This window comes from Rhopalosiphum padi, chromosome 2 (genome assembly GCF_020882245.1).
Source record: "Rhopalosiphum padi isolate XX-2018 chromosome 2, ASM2088224v1, whole genome shotgun sequence".
NCBI classification, from domain to species: Eukaryota; Metazoa; Arthropoda; class Insecta; order Hemiptera; family Aphididae; genus Rhopalosiphum; species Rhopalosiphum padi.
In genome coordinates, this window is record NC_083598.1 from 28,633,766 (window position 1) to 28,646,688 (window position 12,923).

The following is a 12,923-nucleotide window of genomic DNA, read 5'->3' on the forward strand; positions in this document are numbered from 1 at the left end:
ATCGGATCGAAAATGCATTTTACGCACACGCACATACTTAAACGCAATAGATAACGACGATGACGCGCTCGTCCCGGGGAGCTTATGGTTTAAGACACGGAATATATCAATATACCTAGGTATCAGCTAATATACAATAGTACCTATTTTAGGGCCCTCACCGCAATAGCCGACGGACGGACGCGGTTAAGTTTAATACACACGAAATTTATGTTTATTTATCTGATTTACTCGGTTTTGTTGCCGTGTACACATTATGCATATTATGGTAAAACTGCAGCTGTATAAATAACGTTAATTATAATTATATATCTGCGCGACGATACTTTTCGATTGTTGTCTATATATATACCTCACGCACCTATACAATATGATAGTATAATAATATTATTGAACATTATAATTTTCATGGACCTTACTGTACTAGGTAGTAGGTATAGTTTACGATAATATTATACCCACTCAGTGTGCACTTGTACCGCGGAACTGTGCCCAGATCAATATGATTATTTTGTATGACTTTATACATAGGTATATTATTCCATTGTACAAACACTATTATATATACCTACCTATGATTATAAATGTATAATGTTATTACAACGTTTAAGCTAGTATAACGTCAATGGTGTACAATCGAAATAAACTTATCTATAAAACTATAATGCTATAATATCTATTATTATATAATGTACATTATAATATGTTCAGTTCGATTTAATATGTGTGTATATATATAGAGCTTGAATGCAATATTTTTAAGCGTCGGAGCGTAACACGATAAATGTGTCTTAACGATTTCTTCCAACGTCGAAAAATGAACACGCAATTCGCACTGTCGCTGATAAATCGACTCGTTACCGTATCACTAAATTATTATTATAGATAGGTACATCTAAGGGCCTAAAACCGCTTTAGTACTTGTTTAGTTGTTCTGATAATAACATTTTATTTTATCCATACTATACAATACGTATGTAGTTGCAATACGTAACTTGCAACAATAACTATAAGTTAGTAATCCTTTAAATTACGATAATATTTTTGTTAAATGCCCCATTCCCCAACAGTGATATTTTTCATGCGTATATTAAAATGTATGTGACATCGGTTACGATTTTATAATTTAAAAACAAACTTCCGGGGAAACCAAGTATTTGAATAGAATAACTTGAATTAGGAATTCAAATATAACAAAAAATTATGTAGGTATAACAGATTTGATGATGCCAATATATATAGTACCTATATGTCGATGCAAAGAATGTTTAAAATGTTTCTTTGATTCTTCATAAAAATATAAGGATTATAATAATCATTATTCGGTACTATTTATTGATTATTTAAAGTCAAACGTTTACAAAACGAATGTATGAAATAAAATTGTCGAATAATTACTATAAATGTATTATTACTTATGTCATAAAAATACGTCGTTTGGAAAAAAAATGTTATGGAAGTCTAATAGCTTTTTTGCTGTTTGATTTTTTTTCATTCTTTGTAAACTTAAAATATTACACGTTAGAGACTGCAGTTCTATTTGGCGATTGGTTTTCGATAATCAAACAATAACATAAAATATTGTTTATAGAGATAGACTGCTCAGAGATCAATTTTCTACAAAGTTCTGACCAAAAAATCTTATCCGTATTTAATGATAATGTACCCAATTTGGACATATTATGTGCAATAAAAAAAAAAAATTCAATATCCAGTTTCTAATTGAAGATATTTTAAAGTCCAATTTTGGTCACAAACAAGTTATGGTAGTATACTCGTATATATTATGATAATTTATCAATAATTGTCATATCCTTGAGCATTATCATATTATTGTTACAACTTATTTCAATTTACTTTAGCTCGTATTTAATTATATAATTCGTGTTTTATATGCAACCCATCAAACTATCAAATATATAATGCGTATTATGTAGATAATATAATATAGTCTATTTATTTCTTATTTACATATTAATTATCAATCTTATGGATTTGATAGTATCATTATTATTTTAGGTAATGTGTATACCTTTAGGTAACTATATACTATAATATAGCGTTCGGAGTGGTCAGAGATTTTATGATAATTAAAATATCCGCATATTTTAACATCACAAATCACAACGTTAGTTTTCCGTTTACAGATACGGACAGATAATAACAGTATATTATCGAACAATTTTTATAATTTTACAAAAACCAAACCTATTCTTGAGACATTATAGTTAAAAAACAAGAATGTTTTTGTGCTGTTCTGTTACCATTCAGAAAATCAGTGATTATATTCTTTGGCAAAAACGTAACGACAAATCATTTGTCCAATAAAATATCGTTTTAAATATTATAATATTATGTTTGTATTAATATTTAATCTCTAAATTTATATAATTTATATATAATCTCTCAAAGTTACTTTGGGTAATTATTTGAATAATACCGCATCCGGCCCGCGATCCTTTTTTATCCGGCCCGCGCTACATTTTCAAATTACATCATACAATTAATCGTCTATACTCAATGATACATCTATGTTAAATTAAAATGCGTATTTTGAATGACTATTTTTTTTTGCTCTCTATACTCTGGCCCGCTAAATTTTAATTTTCTAAAAATTGGCCCTCTAATAACTTTCACTTGCCTATCTCTACCGTAAATGATACTTAGGAGCAATATAACTGGCCGATTGTTCACACTGTCAATGATTTAAAATGAATTAAGTACAAGTTTGTACAATCTAATATTATCGTTATATTTAATAAAGTTAAGACAGTCATATATTTTCGTATATGCTGAATACTGACAGAATACTTAAGAATGTGGGGTAAGACAGAAAAAAATCTAGTTCAGTGTGCTCCGATTGTTAACGGGTTTCTGTCGGCAATTATGACAATCCTAATCAATTACTTTTCTGTCCGTCTTTCATTTTTTTTTACCTAACAACAAACTGGTTCCCAGTGAGTTTGGTGGTAGTAATTAGCGGCGGTCAAGCGAAAAAAAAATACAACCTACTGGCTCATCATCATGATAGTTAAACATTTGTCTAATCATTCGAGTACATCAGCTATATTACTTCTACTACTAGCACCTACACTACGATTTTTATTCACGGTCGAGTCAAATTAAATTCACTTTTTAAATAATATTATCGACCATCTTTGGTGTTAAATTAAAATATTGTTTTATCCATGTTAAATTGTTCAACTGATTTAAAAAACTACTTATCTTTTTATTTCGTGATTTAAATCATAACATAATAAACATAATATTATCTCGTAAATAATAATATATAAGTAGGTGGGTACCTACGTATACATAATAACACTAGTTGTTATTATAATAACGGATCTTTCAAACTTCAAACTATTCAGACAATTAAGTCATTACTTTTTTGTCTTGAAATATTAAACAAAACAAAATAACTTTATCTATAATAAACGTTTTGTATCCATGCATAATATATAATATTACATTATAATATTAGTTATTACATGTATTTAATAATTTTAAACAGCTTTATTTTAATCTTAACACAATCTTGTTTACTTGAATATTTTAAGATCTAAATATTTCTAATACATTGAGTAAAATGTATGTAAGCACCTCGTACCTACAATTATTATTTAAAATCTACTTACGTAATTTGAACACTCGACGAAAATGTTGTACTAATATCTAAAATGTGTTTGTGATTTTATTTTTGTATTTGTAGTTTTATTTCTTAATAAATAATAAGAGTTACATTTTCAACCATCTCTCAGTTTATGTAATATCAATTAATTTATAAATAGTAGTTACTTGTTGTTGTTGCTTTGTTATAGAATTATTTGGTTAACTTAAATTATGTAGAATATATATTTTACAATCGAGTAACTAGGTACATCCAGCTAAATATAAAATGTGAGTTATAAATAATTTTAAGTTTTCTTTCGTATAAATATAGGAAAAAGTAGATATACGAGGATAAATTGATAAAAATGAATATGGTTTCGTAAATAGAGAAATATCGTTGTCTTACAAATGTAATACATAATAGTCATAATATGTATCAGTTTCCGGTATATTCCATTTTTATATCACTCGTTGTAATTATATTTTGTACTTACTACTTAATCAACTTTTTCTTACGGCCATGTGAAGAACATTTTAATATAATATACGATTTCATATGTCTATTATAGTATTATATTTATACCAGCGTGTACGTATAGATACAAGCCTCACACATTGAGTGTTATTAAAAAAAAAAATGAAATAATAATCCCGAAGCACATTACCGCCAACGTACAACTCATATACAGTGTTAAAGCCGCTCTTGGTTTATATATTTTTACACGCGATTATTCGCAAATATTACCGCAGGTAGATAGGTAGGTACGCTATTAAACGTCGCGGGTCATTATGTACAGGCGAGTACATAATATAATATATATGGTATGGTATTAAGCTGACATGTTATTAATATTCCTTACCACCAGGAAGTGCGTGTAAGGGTTGGGAGGTACAGCTGGTGTGCTTAACACACGTGAACTACAAGAGTTCACATATACATGATGATGTATCGGTATACACGTGGATACCTATGTAATATAATGACGATAAGCTTTGATAAAGTGTTCGACCAGCGTCCAGTACACACGTCGGATAATGATTTTTTTTTTTTGTATATTCGCGCGTGATCTCGACCGACACATGTAAATTATATTATTATTATTATGTACGTATACCTGCGTTGTGTGTGGCGGTCGAACTCTTTACGGACTAGCAAGAGACATTGCCCTCGATTCTACATACTGCATCGTGTGTGATAATAAAACAATATAGTATTATAGTATATAAGACATATAATATAGTAATATCTATAAACATAATAAACTTATTTAGTTAGACGGTGTGTTTTTCGTGTTATAGTGTGTATTGTGAAGTTCAAAATCCACTTTCTACGGTGCGATCGCAATCGACAGTGACCAATAATTTTGTCATCACAAAAAAAAAACCATTGCCAATACTGTCTTACGAGTGAGTACAATTTTATTTTTCAATTTAGATTAAAAATTATGCATTTATACATTATAATATTTGTATTTATATTTGTATAATAGTTTCACCAGTCTTAAACGCGCGAAATAACTTTCAAACACCACAGTTAGTATTGTTAAATATATCATAATATTATGTGCAATAATGATATAATAAATCATGAAATTCGATGCGATTATTAAATATATACCTAATTAAAAGTTTAAAACATACACTCAAAATGTAGTTCACTATAGCAGTCGCCGCGTATTTGACTCACCGTTAATGGACTGATTTGTCTGTTAAATTCAAACTGGCTGATTCAGGCATAAGAAAAAAATCATCTATTTAACTTACCTACTACACTGGTCAATGAGATCAATATGCATATTTCCAAATTTTTAATCCATTTTTCCAGTTTTATAGCATCTATTTTGATGACAATACTATTTTCTCCACTCACCACATTGAAAAGTAGTAATGTTATTGAAAATATTTTTTTTACATAAATTTAAATCATTATAAAACACGATTTTTTAAAAAAATTTCTTCTATTTTTAACGTTTTCAATTTTTCAATTTTTTTTAATAATTGACAATACATACGTTTTAAATACATAAATAAACAAATACAAAATAACGAAAACTTATTAATAAATAGTCAAATTTCCTAAATTAATATTTTTTATTACATTGTATATGTATATCTTTTTATTTTTGGATTTTTCGCCTTATCGACTTATTCGGTTAATGGACACAAATAGTCTGGTCCCAAAGTGAGTCCAATAAGCGGCTATTATACTATAACTACTATTACTCTTTATGCATACTATTTTTACATAAACTTTTTATTATTATTCGGATGTTGTAATGTTGTAAATTTTATTTATTTTAAATCGATTTCTATAACATGAATACATGATATATTATGTTATAGTATGTATAATATATTACATTCAATGGCCCAATAATCGGATAACAAAAATGTTCACTACAATGGAATATTATGCCTATTATATAGCTATATGCTATCTATATGTAATATATTCGATTATCTAGTAAATATTGCACGTATATTTGAATATTTTCAAAAAAAAAAAAACCCATTATAAGGTAATCACCGTTATCCATTTGGTTGTATATTATATTATTTTGGAATGAGGTAATGACAATTTTGAGTTAAAGTTAGATTATATTACACAGTATATAGGTTCCTATATAATATATAGTATTATTTTCTTTATATAACACCTTAGGGGTAATCTCTAAACATAATTTTTATCAACCATTAAGATTCTTACGTATTACTTATATGTATTATGTAGAATGTAGATATACAACTGTATATAATTTGAAACATAATAATACAAAACAAATTCAAGATGAAGGTAAATTGAATTATATGTTTGGTTTGACGTTACTATACTTATACAGTACAAACTATAGGTACTATAGTGTATTACTAAATACTACTATACTATTACTAATTTTATATATTGTAACTACTTGTCGAATACTACCTACACTATTCGCCGGCGTTTACGACCAAACCAATTAGGTTTATCGGTCGAATACTTTAATAGAACAATTTAGAAATGGTTCGTGTCCAATGAAAGAAATAATTATTATTATCCATCTCTCCTCTCATACGACTCATAGTATGTTATCACTTTATTAGACGGGTCTTAGTTACGAATAAAATTACTAGGTTTGATGATCGATAGTGCGATTGTATATATTTATATACAGACGTCGAAAGTCTCCTAGATTTACAGTAAATAGTTAAGTCGAGTAAGTTAAAAGAATTTTTTCAATGTTTTAGGTTAGATGATAAATAAAATTTATATTGAAAACTTTAAGAGATTACACGACGGTGGTTAGGTAAACTTACTAAACAGTATAATATTATACATATAGCTATAATAGTAAACTATATCGTTTAGTTAAAATATATGATAGATAGACCTTAGATGAAAAAATGATTGTTTTTGCTGTCTATGGTTTACAAGCTTACAACACTGACCGTTTCCGTGCCGATCGTGCGGGTGGCGTAAGGTCTGTAATTGTGTGGCCGGCCTCAGTGCGGTAATGGTCCTCACGCAGATCATAATGACATCACGTTCAACGCACGCCGTTCTATTTATTATTATCGTTATTATTAATGTAGTATATATAGGTGACCAATGTGTATATAACAACCGATCGTTGTTATAAAATAACAATAGTGTAAAAACGACGTCTCAAGTGTTATTATTATTATTTTTTTAAATATAATTATTATTATATCGTTATAAACACGAATTTTTTATTGATGGAACTAACTATATCGTAGTACTACACAGTCGGGTTGCTGTTCAGTGGCACAACGGTTGACGCGGCTTTATATGTTTGGTATAATATTATATCTAAGCATATATAAATACAAATTTAAAAAACTTAATATTAACTTAGTTTTGTTTATGTAATTATAAAATAACCTGTTTAAGTTTTATACTTAGATTTTGCGTATAATATAGTAAGTGATCATTTCGTAAATTATTGAATTTTTATAATAGTGATAGTTTTATTTATGTCCACGTATTATGCTAGTACAATGTAGTTTCCAACAAATTCGTTGAGCATCACATTATTTTATTGATAAATATTTTTACATGGGCGCAGGTACGAATTGAAAAGGCCACTTTTTGATTTTCTCAATATTTTTAATAACTACAAAGAACGACTAAATTAAAGACAATAAAAGTTAAAAAAAATTGTTATCAAGTGCGTGGTTTTAATGAGCTCCTCTCTGAATAGTTTTTCGAATTCAATGAATGTTTTAATATTTATAATAACAATAGATAATACTATTCTGCTCCGAGGTCTTCTGTTTATCCTGTCGTATTCCCATCCATTACAATAAAAAAATATTTTATAGAGGTATTTTATTCAGAAGTTATAAGCGAAAATGTATAAAGTATAGAATTTATAAATTGAATCGGTGATGTTGGTATGTTTTGATTTGGATGTTATGTAATAATGATAATGTTGATAATAATAATTAATATTATGTGCAACTTATAATCGAGTTTTCAAGAAGACAACAGAACTTATCGAAATAAAATTGTCAAATTTTGACGAATATAATAGGTATATTCGATAACATATTAATCGAGAAAAAAATCAATTGCTACATAGTTCCGTTATATCAGGTCGTTTCGGTTTATAGTCTCATAAATTACAGTCATATATGTATATATATTGTGGCATATAAGCTGTACAGCCTATGAGGCTTATAAAAAGGATGCGATACGTATGTCCATCATAGAGTTGTGCATATAATATGTGTACGAGATTTTTGGTTTTACATATCAAAAACACGAGAGAGAAAATAACACAAAAGAAAATAAAAAACATTAAAACCATTTTTATGTGATATGTTATAAATTTATGATATTGTCAGTGTGTTCTATATACCTACCTATACCAACAAGGAAATAATGATCTTGAAAGTCTTGAAACAAATCGATAACGAGCTGTAACACGCATGTAACCAATAGCGCGACCAATTGATGTGTATACGTTTATAGATAGTTACCTTACCTACGTATATAATATACCTAGTATAATATAGCTTATAGTATAACATATACTTATAATTTTTTATGTACGCATATAACGTTAACATGTAAACACATGTGTAGCATTTTCATTATTTTACGCCTGCTTTTTATTCTTGTAATAATTGTATTTTTTAACACACGATTAATTAATAATATGATATACAACATTAAGTTGTAATGACCCGTGTCCTCGTAAAATGCCGTTTGTATTTTAAAATAACAATTTAGTTAAGTAGATATAACGTAATTCAGGGCTACTAAGTTTTTCACGTATCTATGTTTTATACAGCTTATTAAAACATACTAATAAATATATTATTTTATTAATAAAAATAAAAATTGTAACGGAATGTAGGTATTATTTTAAACGACTGTTGAAACATAATCAATGCAATAATATTGTGAATACGACTAACAATTTGAACGACGATACTCATTTGATTTTAATTGAACATAAATATTTTAACTAATTTTGTTTAAGTACATAGTATACTATATTATATGAATAGTAATATAGTTATATTGAATCTAATAACATCACATATAAATAATAAATATATAATAAAATCGTATGTAGAATGTAGATATTTATTTGTATTTGTTGAAACGCAGTTTTGTATTTTATTAATATAATTTTTTTAATCATTCGGCATAACCATTTCCGTCGACGTTTAATAATACAACCGGAAACGAAGAGTTTTGTGTTTTCCTATACCTAATGGTGTCAAATACGAGGTCATCGCAGAGAGACCTCACTTTTCTAACAGATTTTCCAGATTGAATGCGATAGTGCACCATGCATATAGTATGCTTGCGCACACTGCCAATAATGTTGTATTGTAAGTACAGAATTTTAGAAGTATCATCTAGACCGTATCTAATATAAAAGATTATTTGTATATTTATATTATTCGCTTTATTTTTTTTCCATAAATATCTGTTTATCTGAAACATTTAAGGCCATCAATTATTGTTATCGTATATATGTATTTTTTAATCTTCATTTCATCAAGACTTCTAACCTCCAATATCATCTTATTAAAATCTTATCTACAGTTAAATTATAAAGAAGTCTAACTTAGGAGATTTGATAACAATATTTGCAAAGTTTGAAAGCTTTTAAAATTATTAAAGAACTTTAAAAGTATTTGTTAGTTGTAGTATAGGCTATTATTCTACATCTAAAACAGATTTGTTTTCGATTTATAAAATATAAATCACGTATGTCATATTAGACTGTGTAGTGTATGCATAACGCGTATAACAATCTACATAATATTGTATTTTCTCATAGTTATAAATGTGATTATTAATAATTTTAGTTCATGCAATTTTTTATATATAGGTACAACTATTCCAAATTATTACTCTTAGAAATTATAACCGTAAATGAAGTAACTGTATGATAAAATATTTAAATTTGATTAATTTTAATTTATAACAATTGAACAAGAATATAACTGTATTTTTAAATGATACATTTAACTTATTTTAAAATCTACATCTTCATATGAAACAATGTAGATTTTTTTAAATGATAAGTACAAATCTAATCCGCGATCTATTAATGTACCTACCTATTGTTTTTCGATATTGTTTATATTAATGAAATTAACAGAAAAACATTTAATAAAATAAGGAAAAAAATATTAACTTTATTTATTAATAATAGTTTGATAAATTAATAACTTTATTATCGTGAAAGTACCTTATATCGTATGACCTTAGACAAATTAAAGATTATGTGAAATGTAAATATATTACACACCTGCACTGAAACAGTACTTAATTGTGTTCAAATCACGTGTCATATAATTAGCACTTACAGAGAAAGAGTGAGAGTAGAATATTTTTCACCTAATTTGGGGAAATATATCAAAAAAATTTCCTTTTTCTATATTCTCACACATATTTATATAATCGAAATGTTGAAAGGAAAACGGTTCCCATACAGCCATACAAGCAATACATTTTAACAAGGATGAGAATATTGTTTGTAAACATATGATGTATAAGATTGTTTACAGCGTTTGAAGAGAAATCAAACAAAATTGAAACAGGTATACTTTTAAAAAATTGATTGACATGAAAAAAACTGAAAGCACTTTAAATTATCTTGAATATATTTATTTTTGTTAGTGATACAATTTTATTACAATAATATAAATCTTTGATATTTTATTTGTTCTGTTGTCGTTGTTTTTATATACTTAAATGTTTAAAATCTTGTAAAAGAATAAACTATTTAAACGTATAAAAGTCTCAAAGTAATTTACGAGATAAATGTGAACGTTTGTGGTTAAGCTCCCTGTCGAACAAGGATATTAAAAGATTAGTAACTAATAACTACCTAAATGCCTAACTTATAACTCTAACCCCTATCTATATTATACATACGAATTTAAAAAAACCCCAATAATATTAATATAATAAGCCGCTATAATGTGACGTAGTTAAACATATGCTTATGTAAATATATTAAAATTCAGGTATAATTGACTAAGTGCAAAACGAAGGGTTCAATAATAAATCATTATTACGACGGAAACGTTAAAAGCGGTGGCGTGCTGCATGGAAGTGTGCGTAGCTACCTGTATTACATTATAAATATATAATGCGTGAATTAAAAGAAAAACCCGCTATTACATACTATTCGAGTGCACGATAGTAATAATTGCACGTCGTCTAAACATCTTGTCGAGATAATAAATTATCGTGTCATTTCCCGTGTTCTCGCGATCATCCGAATAAGTACGTCGTCATCGCCGGCGCGCGGTCTTTACGTAAGATACGCAAAACTCGTGTACTATATGTACAGTATAATATACTATATATACCAATACAATATTATTATACGTAAACGCCGTGTGCCGTTAGTATCTAACACACAAATATATAAAACGTGGTGCAGTGGTGCAACTGGATTTTTTCAAGAGTTTTTTAAGATGTTTTTTTTGACGCCCGAGAACATTTTTAAAAATTGCAATAATCATAACATACTGTAATCAGGTACCAATTTTTTTTAATATTTTTTATAGCGAGTTGCTAATTAATGTTCTTCTGTAAAAAATCTAAAGATATGTTTGTGATTTTTAATGAATGACATTAACATACACCGTTCGTATTTATGATATAAACAAAATGTCCTTACATTTTAGAACAAATTTATTGTATTCGTATGATTTAAACTGTTTTTATGTATTGATTTGAAAGTTTAAATCATAGATACATTTTGTAAAAAAAAAACAAATATAAAAAAAAACCTTATGTAATTATATGAGAAAACTTGGGTAGAAATTTGGTTTTTGAAATATTTAATTTAGTTTGATATATTATTTTGCACTCCTGCAAAGGGAAGGGTGCATTATATATACTATATGTGCACATTATACTATTATTATATCGAACAAATTATAATACTTACTTTATATCATGTACACGTTGGAAAAACACTTAAAAAAGCGACTTGTAACCATAATTTTTTGCATTTTATATGTTGTTTTTTGGGAGGAAATTTCGTGTGGTACAATATAATGCAAGTATCGAGTACTCAGAGTACTCGAGTACGGGCTATAATTTCAGTTCATTATTGTCATGGACCATTATGATATTTGCAAAACGAGTTGATTATTATTATTATTATTCGTTTCGTAGCAATTAATATTCCTATATGGTATAGAATATTATTTTTTATTACAACCCCCAATTCTTGTATTCAATTAAATTTTTTTAACCCTAGATAGACGTAAAGCGATTTCTTATCGAAGTCCACAAATATAGTCTCATATTGCGAATAGATAATCCGTTTACATTGCGTTTCGTTCGTTGGTTATTGAAATGTAAAAATTTATGACGAATTTTTGGTTTCAGGGTTATAATTAAAATCACATGTTTAATGGTTTTATTCTTTCAGCATATTACAAAACATTTTGTTTTTTATTATATTATACACTATATAGGTATATAGAATATAGACGAAAATTTTTAAATTTCTCAGTTATATTTATTATTTTTAAAAAAATTGCAGCGATTCAGTAATTTTTAACTATATATTGAAAATATTGACTATAATATTAGATAGTAATTATCGAATTCAGATTTTAATCGGTAATTAACACTTTATATTTTGCAGAGGTCTTATTTAAATTAAACTTTTTTAAATTTAATTGGTTGAAAAAAATAATTACTGTATAACGACAATAGCAAGTAAATAATAAGGCATAGGATTCAAATTTATTCTTTACTGGATCGTGTTAGTTAACGCATCTGCTATAGATTTGTGCATACAAAAATAGTTAACAAT

At 27.2% G+C, this 12,923-nt stretch overlaps 1 protein-coding gene across 3 annotated transcripts in view; it reads left to right on the forward strand.

Annotated features, from left to right (window-relative positions):
• LOC132919774 (uncharacterized) overlaps window positions 1-12,923 on the forward strand; it is a 74,865-nt gene that overhangs the window by 18,840 nt on the left and 43,102 nt on the right. For all 3 annotated transcript variants that reach the window (XM_060981609.1, XM_060981610.1, XM_060981608.1), the window contains one exon: window positions 4,912-5,019. The gene's annotated coding sequence lies outside the window, so the exon portion shown is untranslated. The remainder of the gene's footprint in view (window positions 1-4,911; window positions 5,020-12,923) is intronic.